At 41.3% G+C, this 12,932-nt stretch overlaps 1 protein-coding gene across 19 annotated transcripts in view; it reads left to right on the top strand.

Annotated features, from left to right (window-relative positions):
- LOC107377409 (adhesion G protein-coupled receptor L3) overlaps positions 1–12,932 on the top strand; it is a 410,636-nt gene that overhangs the window by 216,359 nt on the left and 181,345 nt on the right. The gene's annotated exons all lie outside the window — the stretch shown is intronic.

Here is a 12,932-nt window from a genome sequence, read left to right as displayed (position 1 = left end):
GGGCTTAAGACTAATCAAACCATCTAGTTGCTTCCTTCCAGAGTGTTCCTCAGGATAGCTGGTGCACAGAGTCTCACAGTTTTAATATTAATTCAAATAATTAGAAGTCTGGCACCAGAAATGATCTCATCTTGTTTCTGAACTTATGTGTGTAGGAAGCCAGGTTTTCTGGCTTGGAGCTGAGAATGGAATGTGAGTTGCCTAGTGGACCACTTGAGACGAGGATACGGCTAAGCTAGCTGAGGTGGTTTAAACTTGTGGTTAGGATGTCCCATAGATGCCGTCTGAGAGAGTGTGTCCTCCTGGGATAACTGGGCCAACTCAGAAAAAGCAAGTGGGGTTTTGTCTAGGCTGGCTTGTGTCCCATCATCGAAGCTGGTGGGGGTAGATGGGTAGAGGATAGCTAAGCGCCCCTGCTTGAACGGCCCAGTGGTCTAAATTGAATCACTGAAACAGATGGACTTTCGTACGATATTCAAATTTTCTGAGTTTCACCTGTATTGAAGGCATCTCTCCAAATCTTATTTTACCATAAAATATAAAACTCAGCAGGCTTTAGAATTTTTGTTATCATTAGTTCTTGCAAGCCTTATACAGCGTCCTGTTGACTCACCTTGCATCAGCTCAAGGAGTCATTTCAGATTATTTCAAGCGTTCAAATGACTTCATACGAACCAAAGTGACTTGATTTAAATCACCTCACTTGACCTGAGTCATTTTCAATGAGGAGAGCTTTAATTACCTCAGCCCTGGTGCACACAAGTGGAAATCTCTGGCTAGGCAGAGGAAAGATCAGGTGACAGGATGAGCACACCAAGAGGAAATTGATGTGAGTCCAGAGGAAGTGGCATGGATGTTGCCATATAACCTTAGGTATTGTTTTGGAGTGTCTTTTCAGTGAACCATCAAAGTCAGTAACCATCACTGCCAAGAACTTGACATTTTTTACCCCTGTCAGAAAGGATGAAAAAAATATATTTAAAAATATTCAGCCACGGGCTTTGGGTTGGAGCTGCTGGATCGGAGTGACTTGTCGTAATTCTAATTCAAATCAAACCCATCTTTGTAACATTTTATGTCCCTACATGGCACGCTCTCAGACGTCTGCCTGACAGCAGCTTTCATGTTGTGATGTAAGAGCCCTTTTACCTGGGATCTAAAGCCGACAAATGGCTCTTTTTTTCATCTGACGCCTTCACTTTTTTCAAAATATGTTGTCACGTTTAGCTGTTTCAGCCACCCAAGGTCTTTTTTTAGATGTCCATGTAAAACGCTGTCTAAGCTGGACGTCACCTTAGTCGGTTCACTAATTGTGAGCCAGGTCACTCTTTGTCTGCTTTGATTTTAACCCGCTGTCCCACTGCTTCCTGTTGTTTATATCCTGTTGAAACCGTGTTGAACTTTTGTTCCCTTTCCTCAGATTTCCACCTGGTTTCACATGTTTAAAACTCCACTTTGCAGATGTTTTTTTGCAGATTCTACCAGGTGCTCTTTAAAGTACCGTTTTGGTCCGATGTCAAACAGTGAGTCACCACTAAAGGCTGACTGCAGATCACAGATCAAAGAAACGTTTGGTGGAATAAAAACAATGTTTGTGCGGAAAAACACTTAAAATCATGCATCCGGCTGTTTCAGTATCACTGGGTATAGATTGTTGGGGCATTCAATGAAACAAATTTGTATTTCAATTTTTAAAACGCGCAGCATAACACATGTCAGAAATAACCTTTATTTTCAGTTATAATCCCCAAACGTCATGTGGCATGGCGTTCAATATTTCCCCTGTGATATTTCCAAACATCAATGCTTCTGCAAAGGAAAAAATAATACTATGTTAACTGACTGCCTTGCTTGGATATTGACCTCCCAGTACAGGTCTTCTTTGCTTTTATAGCAGAACTGTCTGTATGGTAGAAAAACCAGTAGACAAACATTACTTACCTGATTTGAACGTGTGTTTTAACTGATGAATGAATGTTACAAAATGTATATATTTGAAATATTTTATCATGAGTAGACCTAACCATAGTATAGTATTTAATCGTATTATTTGTGCCTGCAAACTCCTTAAATGAACTAAAGTTTCTCAATCACAATGAGTAGTCATGTTTAATTAATCTGATTTCTATACAAACCTAAATAATTAAATTATTTGGCCATACGTACGCTGACCCAGTCAATTATATAACTTATTTATATTCTGTCCTTCCCAGTGGCCTAGTGCTAAAGCCCTGGGACTGGGAGATCTGGGTTCAAACCCTGTCGGGTTATGCCAAAGACCTTAAAAATGCCTCCCTGCTTGACACTCAGCTTTAAGGGGTTGGGTTGGGGGTTAAACCACCAAATAGTTCCCCCAGTGCAGCTCACCGTTCTCTATGGGGATGCGTCAAATGTGGAGATGTAATTTCGCAAGTGTGTGGTGATGACTATCGGCCTTTAAAGGTGTTGACCACTGAAAACCCATTTTTAAATGATTATTTCTGATTATATTCAGTCACTCTGAGTTTTTCATGCAGGCCCAACATGAAAATGTAGCCCTTTCACACTAGCATCGACTCCACTCTGGAGGAGGAGCAGAGTGGAGTGAGCAGAACCAGGTGTCATCACAGGCTGCTGATCTAGCATGATGTCTAATTATTCCACAGGTTATTTGTGCAGCAAAGAGAGTCACGCTCATGCAGACAAGTGTTGTGTTTGACTGTTGATGCTCCGTGTTTTTATTTCTGCAGCGAGCCTTAAAAACCCACCTCACACCGCCCAGAGTTTCTTCTTTGAAACGAACTTCCTCCGCGCCGTATTTTCTTTGTGGGATGAAAACTTTACATCAGTTGTCCCAGAGGGGGAAGTTCAGCAGATGTGTTTGTTTACATTTTTGTCGCTGCATGCCTGCAGTGTGTGAGAGAAGGGAGGGAGGGGCGACGCTCCGTTCAGCGTCTCTACAGGCTCCAGTAGCAGCGACAGCCAGCTGGTTTGATCCGCTCTGAAAGGCGTTGATCAGAATTTGCAGATCACATTTTTTCAACAGAGATCGGGCGCATGCAGCCATCATGCGTCACTCAATACAGCGTCCGTGCGGAAACTCGCCTAGGAACTCACGCAAATAAAAATTCATTAATTAACGGAAAAAATAAATCAAAACAGTACGCAAGTGGACCGAACCGAACAGGCTGATATGAAATGGTTCAACACCCCCACCAGTGAACCGTTACACCCCTAGTATAAAGTGTTCAACACCGTTAATTTATTTCTATAAAAGTTGTAAATAATTATCACCTTGCACACTCTAGAAAGCTCCCTGAATGGCTTCTATTTGTAAAAATAGCTTTTATGTCCTTTAGCACTGATGAGCTAATGGCTAGTTTAAGTGCTCTCAAGACCAAAAGGTCTAAACTCCTTAATTAGCAAAAATTTCATGTAATTTATTTTTAACCTTTAAACTTCAATAAGTGTTGCTTTGTTACCACTGGTGTGTGCTTTTTCTAGCATAAATAGCAACAGCAGCTGCGAAGGAATGCATGTCTGATCTCTCCAATGGCCAAATCCAGACGTTATTTACTAGTTTAAAAGTTTATAAAATAAATTCACATGACCCACTATGAAGTTTGGTGGATAGGAGCTCTTTAGGATAAAGAGACATGTTGATCAGGGGTGCGCCTCAACTGGCTGTTAGCTCATCAGTCCTGTAGGACGTAAACAGACTTCAGAATGCCTGAAGTTGGATTGTAAATGACTACAGGTCAGTTGCAGCAGTTTCCTGACACGGCAGGACAAACCAGAATCAGAATAGGTTTATTGCCATTGTCAGTGAACAAACAATTCACAAACTAGGAACTTGCTTCGGTACTAATGTGCTACATATAACATGAATAATAAGATTAAAAATAGAATAAAATATAGCAAAAAAACTAGAATAAAACTTTCAGCGATAAAAAAAGGCAGGTAATGGTAACATGGCCGATAACGTGACGTTGTGTCAAGTACAGAAGACGAGCATGGTTTTGTGTTTATAATCTATTCACAAGTCTAACGGCAGATGGAAAGAAGCTGTTCTTATGGCGGGAGGTTCTGGTCTGGATGGACCGTAACCTCCTGCCTGAGGGAAGCGGCTCAAAAAGTCTGTGACCCGGGTGCGAAGGGTCAGCTGCTATCCGACCTGCACGCCCCCGAGTCCTGGAGGCGTACAGGTCCTGGAGAGATGGAAGGCTGCAGCCAATCACCTTCTCAGCAGAGCGCACAATGCGCTGCAGTCTATGTTTGTCCCTCACTGTGGCTCCAGCGTACCACACAACGATGGAGGAGGTGAGGATGGACTCAATGATGGCCGTGTAAAACTGCACCATCATCTGGGCCGGCAGCTTGGCCTTTTTCAACTGCTGCAGAAAGTACATCCTCTGCTGGGCCTTTTTGAGCAGGGAGCTGATGGATGGCTCCCACCTAAGGTCCTGTGTGATGGTGGTTCCGAGGAAGCGGAAGGAGTCCACAGTGGTGACAGAGGTGTCCGTCAGGACGAGGGGGAGAGATGGGGCTGTGACTTTCCTGAAGTCCACAATCATCTCCACTGTCTTCTGAGCATTGAGCTCCAGGTTGTTGCTGCTGCACCAGTACACCAGCCGTTCCACTTCTCTCCTGTAGGCGGACTCATCACCGTCAGAGATGAGCCCGATGAGGGTGGTGTCGTCCGCAAACTTGATCAGTTTAACGGAGTCATTGCTCGAGGTGCAGCAGTTTGTGGACAGGGAGAAGAGCAGAGGAGAAAGTACACAGCCCTGTGGAGATCCTGTGCTAATTGTCTTAGTGGTGGAAACATTCTTCCCCAGCCGCACGCACTGCCTACGGTCTGTCAGGAAGTCAGTGATCCACCTGCAGGTGGAGTTGGGTACGTTGAGCATGGAGAGCTTGTCCTGGAGCAGAGCAGAGCAGAGCAAATCACATGTTACTACTCTGATAATCAGCTGATCTCATCAACCATTAATTCTGCAGCGGCAAACCTACTCTGAGGGATTAAACGCAAGTGCTGTGAGGTTGAGTAAAGCTGTACAATGAAACGATAGAAGAAGAGAAAAAAATGGCATCAAAAGCCAAGATTGATGTAGTCTCAGAACTGAGCTGCCAGTGTGCAAGTACTTTATTAAGTGTATGGAGGGCAATACTGAGTGAATAAATGTTCGGGTTTTGGTTGGATGGTTCCATATAGAGCTGGTCAGAGCTGGTCAGATGGTTATTGCTCTCTAGAGGGTGACTTATTTAATTTTTTTCCCATCCAATTCTGATCTTTATACTCTTCAAATAGCTTCTTTTTTAGTTTCATTTCATACGTGCCATTTTAAAGGCATTTGTGCAGAGTGGCCGTATTAAAAGAGGTTGATGTTTTTTTCAATGTGGGGGCCTGGTTGTCAGCCTGGTAATTAACCTCTAGTCCAATGAGACTGAATCAACCACTTTAACTATGATATCTAAATTATTTCTATCTCTTCAGACATGGTTTATTTAATATGTTGAAATATGTCCAGTCCCAAGTCATGTGGTTTCAATTATTTAAAAAAATCCTTCTAACCTATAACCTTTCTAAAATCATAATTAGACTCATAATTACAGACTCCATGACTTCATTTTAAAAAAAAAGGCTTCTACCTCGTAGACTCTAATTTTTTTCCTGTCCTGTTAAAATCTCCAGTGAAACAAACATAACAATTGCTGGCCTTGAGGCCAAATGCATTTCTACAATACACATTAGAAACAGAACATTTCCATTTAGTTTTATTTTCTTGGAATGAGGTAGGAAGGTAAATGTGACTGGTAAGTGTATTTTTTAAAGGCGAGTTAAAATTGAAAGAATATCACATAACGTCAGAAACGAGTCTGGCAGCATAATTGCTGTAATATTCCAGCTCTAATTAGGGCTTCACAAAGGAGGAACATGGTAGCTCTGAGAATGGTGGAACTATGAGTTTTGTCCAGATACTCTAGAAAATGAAATATGGAATATTGTTCTACATTAAAAAAGCAGAGGTCATGCAGGTATTGGTTAGTATATTGAGCAAAATAGGGCTGTGATACATCATCACACTGTGGTTTCACTAAACTGTTGACACGACTCCTTTAAATAAGAACCTCAGGTCACTGCAACTCTTGGTGACTGGATGACAAAGCAAAATTATAGAAAAATATGTGCATTTTCAGTTGGATGCCCAACGCTAATTTAGTTAAAGGAAGCAAGAAAACAATATTTTATATAGTGCCTCAATATAAAAATCAGGAGGCGCATCACAAGAACAAAAATAAAAAGACTTTTAAAATAGTATTTTAAAAAAATCATACAAATTTGAAAAAAAGTTATGATTAAAAAATGTGAGGAAAGAGAGAGAGAGAGTGAAATCGGTTGATCCCAGGAAGGTCGGAGCTGGTGTAAATAATAAGGAAATGTGGTGATGAAGGTCTCGCAAAGCCAGCCTGTGAAGGTGAGTTTTCAGCTGCTTTTTTAAAGGAGACCACTCAGCTACTTTGGACACTTGTGTTTGTCAGTGTTGTAGGTAAATGTCAACATTCATGTGAATATCTTCCAAATGTTCTTGTTGTAGTTTAGCAGCAAAGTTTCCCTTTGTATTTGCAGTTTTTCCTCGTTTGAATGGAATGCCGGATTGTCCCATGTCTCTAATCAGTCAGAGCTTAGTCTCATGGGTTGCCAACCCCTCTCAAAGTTGTCTCAAATTTCTTGCATTTTCTGGTCTTCTTGTGCGTATTTTGAGACAAAATAATTCAAACAAGTTTTTTTTTGAACATGTTTGAAATTTCAGCAACTCAAGCATAATGTTTTGTGACTCCGGCAAAGGAATTAACTCTCGAGAACATTATAAGACATTTTGGATGCCATTGTCATCCCAGTGAGATGCAAGCTTTACTAATCCTAGCATAGACAACTAGTTACGAGTGGGTTCAAACCGTTTCAGCCAGTATGTCACTGGACTACAACTATAGAGCTCCGGACGTCACGTGACTCTCAGAGAGTAGACGCCATGTTGGCAGGCAACAAAGGTAAACTAAACGAACGGGATCGGCTTGGATTTTACTTCGTCAGAGTTTACTTCACACTTGAAAACCGAAGAAATCGTTTTATATAGTCAGAAATAAAATTGACTAAATATCTCCGACCCTTACCGTGCCCCTGGGATACTTTTTAAAACGCCAGAAGCTGTCGGAGCGGACTTCTTACCGGACCTGGCCGGGGAACCCCTTGGGATTCCCCCGGAGGAGCTGGCTCAGGTGGTTGGGGAGAGGGATGTCTGGGCCTCTCGACTTAGGCTACTGCCCCCGCAACCCGACTCCGGATAAGCGGATGAAAATGGATGGATGGATGGACAAATAACATAGATTTACATGTAAGTAGTTTAAATAGAGTGCTGTGCTGTTTGAATGTATAAACTGAACGCCAAGAGAAATCACTAGTTTGATTTTTTTTCCGTGAATAAAATAAATATGTCAGGCAGGAGCATCTCAGGATCTGTCTGAGATCTGTCTCGGTGAGACAGATAATAGCAATCCAAAGTGCTTTTTATGTGTGATCTGACAATTGATCAACCATTGCTTAAAAATTAAATACAGCTTAGCCGGTTAAATGCTGTGATCATAAAACACGTTAACGGCAGCACGCAGAACTCACGAGGCAACGTTTTACGTGACGTTTACTTGTTGCTATGAGTAATAAGACAGAAAAAGCCATGCCAAAATAAGTTTAGGAAGCCCACTAAGAATCATAATAAAAGCATTTAAAATAAATACCATATACAGTTGAGGAAACGTTGGTTTAAGTACCTGATATGAAGCGGTCGCTGCATAAGCGAAAACCTTTACTCTCGGGGTCCCACAGTTTCATTTTAGCCCGGTCACTAGTGTGTTTTATTACAATGATCCAACGTTTGCGGCGTTCCGGATCTTGGGGAATCCTGTAGATGGCTCATTCCTTATGTCGTCCTTGTCTGTTCTGCATCCTGGGGTACAACAGGAATCTACCGTATTTCCTGTTTGATTGAGTTTTCTGACTATAACAAATAGTCCAGCTGCGGGCTTGTGCCTGCCAACATGGCGCCATTTCCATTTGAACTGTTGGATGCCGGGAGAAGTGACGTCAACTCCCGGAGCTCTATTGGTAACTATAGTTGCGTTTCCAATAAAGATGTTTTAGCATTTGCAAAGGAGTTCAAAAAATGCCTCAAAACATTCAAGAGTTCTGAATTTCTTTTAATTAGTTGCAGGGCCTCATTTTAAAATCACAGTTAGCCAAAATAAAAATTTGCAAAGACTTTTCAGGTGCCTGGAACTTTTCACAAACTCTTTTTCAATGTAGTTTGGGTTTGGTTGGATGAGCCTTAAAACTGACTAGCTGGAGACAAAAACACATCTGTGTAACGTACCAAAGATCAAGTTTTCATCCAAAAAATGACCAGAAAGTAACCTTTCATTTGCAGACACAAACACCCCAACTGTCTGGCCTCTAAAACTGAGAGCTCTGCACCAGTCCTTGTTACCGTACAAGAAGACATAACATTTTCAGTCAAGATCTCATGCAGCCAAGACTTCTGCATCCCCACTCTGAATGCTCTTCAGACTCGGCTCTACTCCGAGTCTCTCCTGAATGTCCGAGCTCCGCACCCTATCTCTAAGGCTGAGCTCAGCCACCCCGCTGAGAAAACTCATTTTGGCTGCTTGTATCTGCCATCCTGTTCTTTCGGTCACTACCCAAAGCTCAAGGCCATAGGTGAACACCCATAACAGTTACGTACTTTTATCAACATGGCATATTTTGATATAATTTTGAGGAAATTACGTGTCACAAAATTGCATAATTAATATTTATAGATTTTTTGATCTAGTTAAAAATAGTCTTTCTGTACAAGAACATCCAATCTGAACATCTTCCATTGGAGCTAGGAAAATGCTAGTGGTCCTTTTCTGTTTTAATTGGTAATGAAGATGAAGACATGGGAGCTGAGTTGTGAAAAGGCTCTTAGATCAAGGCTTCTGCCTGAGTACCTGAAACCAACTGACGGATTTGAGTGTTTAATAAGAGAGGCGGCCACCCATGACTCCAACACTCCTTTAGTGGCAGAGACCTGACTCTGTCTTCCACTGACAAGCTCTCCATCTGAATCCTAATACTTCTTTATGTTTGCCTCTATTTCACTCACATTTTGTCCTTTAAGTGCTCTCATTGCTCCCCCCTTTTCCTCCCCCTCTTTCCATTACACTTCTTTATTTGCTGGTTCCTCACTTCTGCAGTCTCCCCCTCCCCTCCTGCATCCCCTCACCGCTACATTCTCAGTCAGCTTTTATCTGTGAATTCTGTCTCTTTTCTTTTAGGACAGATTACCGGCTTTCCTCTCCATATCTTTATAAAGATTGCACAATCAGATCTGCCGTTAATAATGGCACAGCGAGTGTGCTAAATCGATGCACACATACCGTAGATAAAATATTGATTTGATTAATTTGTGATTTGATTCGCTCCATCAGCTGTAATGAAAATAAAAGCGAGCTGGTGTGCTTGCCTGTGCTTTGTAGGGGTGTCACAATGTAAAGCAATCCATCAGAATTCCATTTGAGCTGCTGCCTCATTAATTACTTGGTGTGAGCTGTGAATTTCTAGTGTAAGGAAGTTGAACAACAAGGGAGGTAAGACAATTATGATTACAAAACAGAACTGATTTTAAAAATAACATAAAATGCTGGAAAAAGAAATTGCCCTTTGATTAAAACATGAATTAACCACATCATTTAGAAAGCTGGTTTCTTTTTCACAAGCCTTACCTAGATCTGATTACCAGACCTGTAGAATTATAAAACAACCTTGAACAAAGGATGCTGGCTTTTTTATGTCTATGTTTATGTTTATGTATTTAGCAGACACTTTTGTCCAAAGCGACTTACAAGCGATAATCGGCACGTTGCCCTTGAGGCTAACAACAACATTAACAACAACAACTTGACATCGATCATGGAGAGTAGGGAACAAGGAGTGGATGGTAGAGAGGGTGGACGGGTGCAGGGAGGGTGCTAGTTTAGAAGATGCTCTCTGAAGAGCAGGGTCTTCAGGAGTTTCTTGAAAATTGAAAAGGAAGCCCCTGTTCTTGTAGTGCTTGGTAGGTCAGTCCACATTTGTGGAACGATGCATGAGAAGAGTCTGGATTGTCCTGAGCGTGGTGTAGGTACTGCTAGCCGACGATCCTGTGATGACCGGAGCGGCCGGGCCGAGACGTAAGCCTTTGCAAGAGGATTCAGGTAGATGGGAGCCGTACCATCTCGGACTTTGTATGCTAGCAATTTGAATTTGATTCGTGCTGCTAGCGGTAGCCAGTGGAGCTCAATGAACAGAGGGGTGACGTGTGCTCTTTTTGGCTGATTGAAGATCAGATGAGCCGCTGCGTTCTGGACCATTTGAAGAGGTCTCACAGTACAGCCTGGGAGACCAGTTAGAAGAGCATTGCAGTAATCGAGGCGGGAGATGACAGTAGATTGCACCAGGAGCTGGGTGGCATGTTGTGTTAGGTATGGTCTGATCTTTCGTATGTTATACAGCGCAAAGCGGCATGAACGAGCAACAGAGGCAACATGATCTTTAAAGGTCAGGTGTTCATCAATCACAACACCCAGATTTCAAACTGCCTTTGAAGGAGCCAGAGATAGGAAATCATTTTGGATTGAGATATTGTGCTGCATGGATGGTTTTGCTGGGATGACAAGTAGTTCAGTTTTAGAGAGGCTGAGTTCTTTGATATTCTCTGACTCTTAATTTCCCTTACTGTTATAAACAGATACCAGTACCCCCCATAAAAAGAAAAAAAAATCAGGTTACTAACATTACATTTCTCCTATCGCGCTGCTTAAAATTATCCATGCAGAATGACAATTACTTCAATTTTAGTTAGTAAATAGAAAAATCCAACAGCCGCTCAACCATTCACGTAATTTGTTTACAAGTGTTTAGGCAGAAACGAGAAAATAAACATGCTTTTTACATTTGTGCCTTGGAGAACTTTTGTTTTTGTAACTATTGTGTTTAGGGAATGTTTGGGCATGTGTAAAGTTACTTTGTTGATAAAATGTAAGCAGTGTACACATGCTAAGCTAGGCTACTTGCTAAGTGTGATGCTAAAATGTGTGTATTAGTTAGTAATGTATTTTTATACTGTATATTGCAGTTATGGTGATAAAACATTTCTAAAGATCTTTAGTTATGAAAAACAAGCCTTGGGTGAAGATTCCTGTTTTGTTTTAGCCATATGCTAGCTGGCTAGCTACACGTAGCTATTTGTTGCGTGGTTAGTTCACTTTAAAGCACAAATTTTTACTTTTTCACAAGTTGTGCTAAATAAAACTAATATAACTCAACCTTGTATAAGTCATATTTTGACAATTTGAGAGAAGGGGGAAGTAGCTGAAGAGTTTGATGAATAGTACAGTATAGGCCAAAAGTTTGGACACACCTTCTCATTCAATGTGTTTTCTTTATTTTCATGACCATGACCAATTACAACGGGGCCAACAAGTGCTAAACACCTCTGGGAAGTCCTTTAAGACTGTTGGCAAACCATTTCAGGTGACTACCTCTTGAAGCTCAATGAGAGAATGCCAAGAGTGTGCAAAGCAATAATGAGAGCAAAGGGTGGCTATTTTGAAGAAAATTGAATAAAAAAACATGTTTTCAGTTATTCCACCTTTTTTTGGTTAAGCACATAACTCCACGTGTGTTCATAGTTTTGATGCTTTCAGTTAAAATCTAAAGAAAACACATTGAATGAGAAGGTGTGTCCAAACTTTTGGCCTGTGCGCATGGTGTGTAAAAGTTATTCCAATATCTTCTGGTATTGTAATGCCAATATCAGCCAATGTTATTGGTAGACAAATATTATCAGACATCCCTACTTAGAACCTATCTAACAACATATAGCAGGCTATACAATCTTTTAAAAAACAACAAGTTGTGACTAGTCCTGCGAGACAAAGTTGTGCATCTTGTATGATTTTATGTGAAAACTAAAATTGCTTTTAAATAAAACAGCATCCTACCAACAGTACCAACCTAGTCTGGGGTGGCCTTCACCTTCAGGACCTGGATGGCTTACTATAACTGATGGAACCATGAATTCTGCTTTCTAGAAGAAAAAAAATAATGAGAATGTCTATTCACTATCACCCAATGAATTTTGGGTTTGCACCAAGATCTGAGGATCCACAACACTCCAGAAAGTGTATAAATGCTATTCTGATGTTGGCCTTAAAGAGGTCATTCAAAAAACAGTTTCATGTGGTAGCAAAGGGAAAAAAATCATCAAACAAGGGTATGAAAAAAAAACTCCCACAGTTGTTAATGCCAACAGTGTTAGGTTCAGAGTGCAACACATTTTTCACACAGATCCAGGTTGCCTTGGATAGCTTTTTCTTTTTCATGAATGAAATCTTTTAGTTATTTTCTTATGATGTTGACGTTTGCTCGCTGATCTGAAGTGGGATATAATAGCGATATGACTGAAGAAATCATTAAGGAGGCAACTACTTTTTCACATGTGTAAAATCTAAACCAGTCCTAAATGAGCTGGGTGAACATCTGGGTGAAGTCGTTTTTCAAACTGCCTGACACCAGCACCAGTTTGTGTATGCTCCTCCATGCACTTTACAAATTAGCGAGGCATCGTCCTGTCAGAACTGTCGTGCCGACCCTTTATGATGACTCATAAACACGACTTAGGTCCAGTGGCTGACATCAGTCTCCGCCCCGGCCCTCTCACCTTGACTTTCCGTGGTTCAGTGGAGAGATGCGTGTCAATTCTCATAGTGGCCTATTAAAACCTCTCTCCCTCACTTGTTCTGTCTTTCTTTTGGTGTAGCTTTCACTTTAACAGCTCCTCCCAAAGGTCGAGCTGATAAGAGGTCAGCACAAC

Source organism: Nothobranchius furzeri, chromosome 2 (assembly GCF_043380555.1).
Source record: "Nothobranchius furzeri strain GRZ-AD chromosome 2, NfurGRZ-RIMD1, whole genome shotgun sequence".
In the NCBI taxonomy this organism is placed as follows: domain Eukaryota; kingdom Metazoa; phylum Chordata; class Actinopteri; order Cyprinodontiformes; family Nothobranchiidae; genus Nothobranchius; species Nothobranchius furzeri.
The sequence above is the reverse complement of the archived record's forward strand: the minus strand, read 5'-3'. Positions and strand labels throughout refer to the sequence as shown.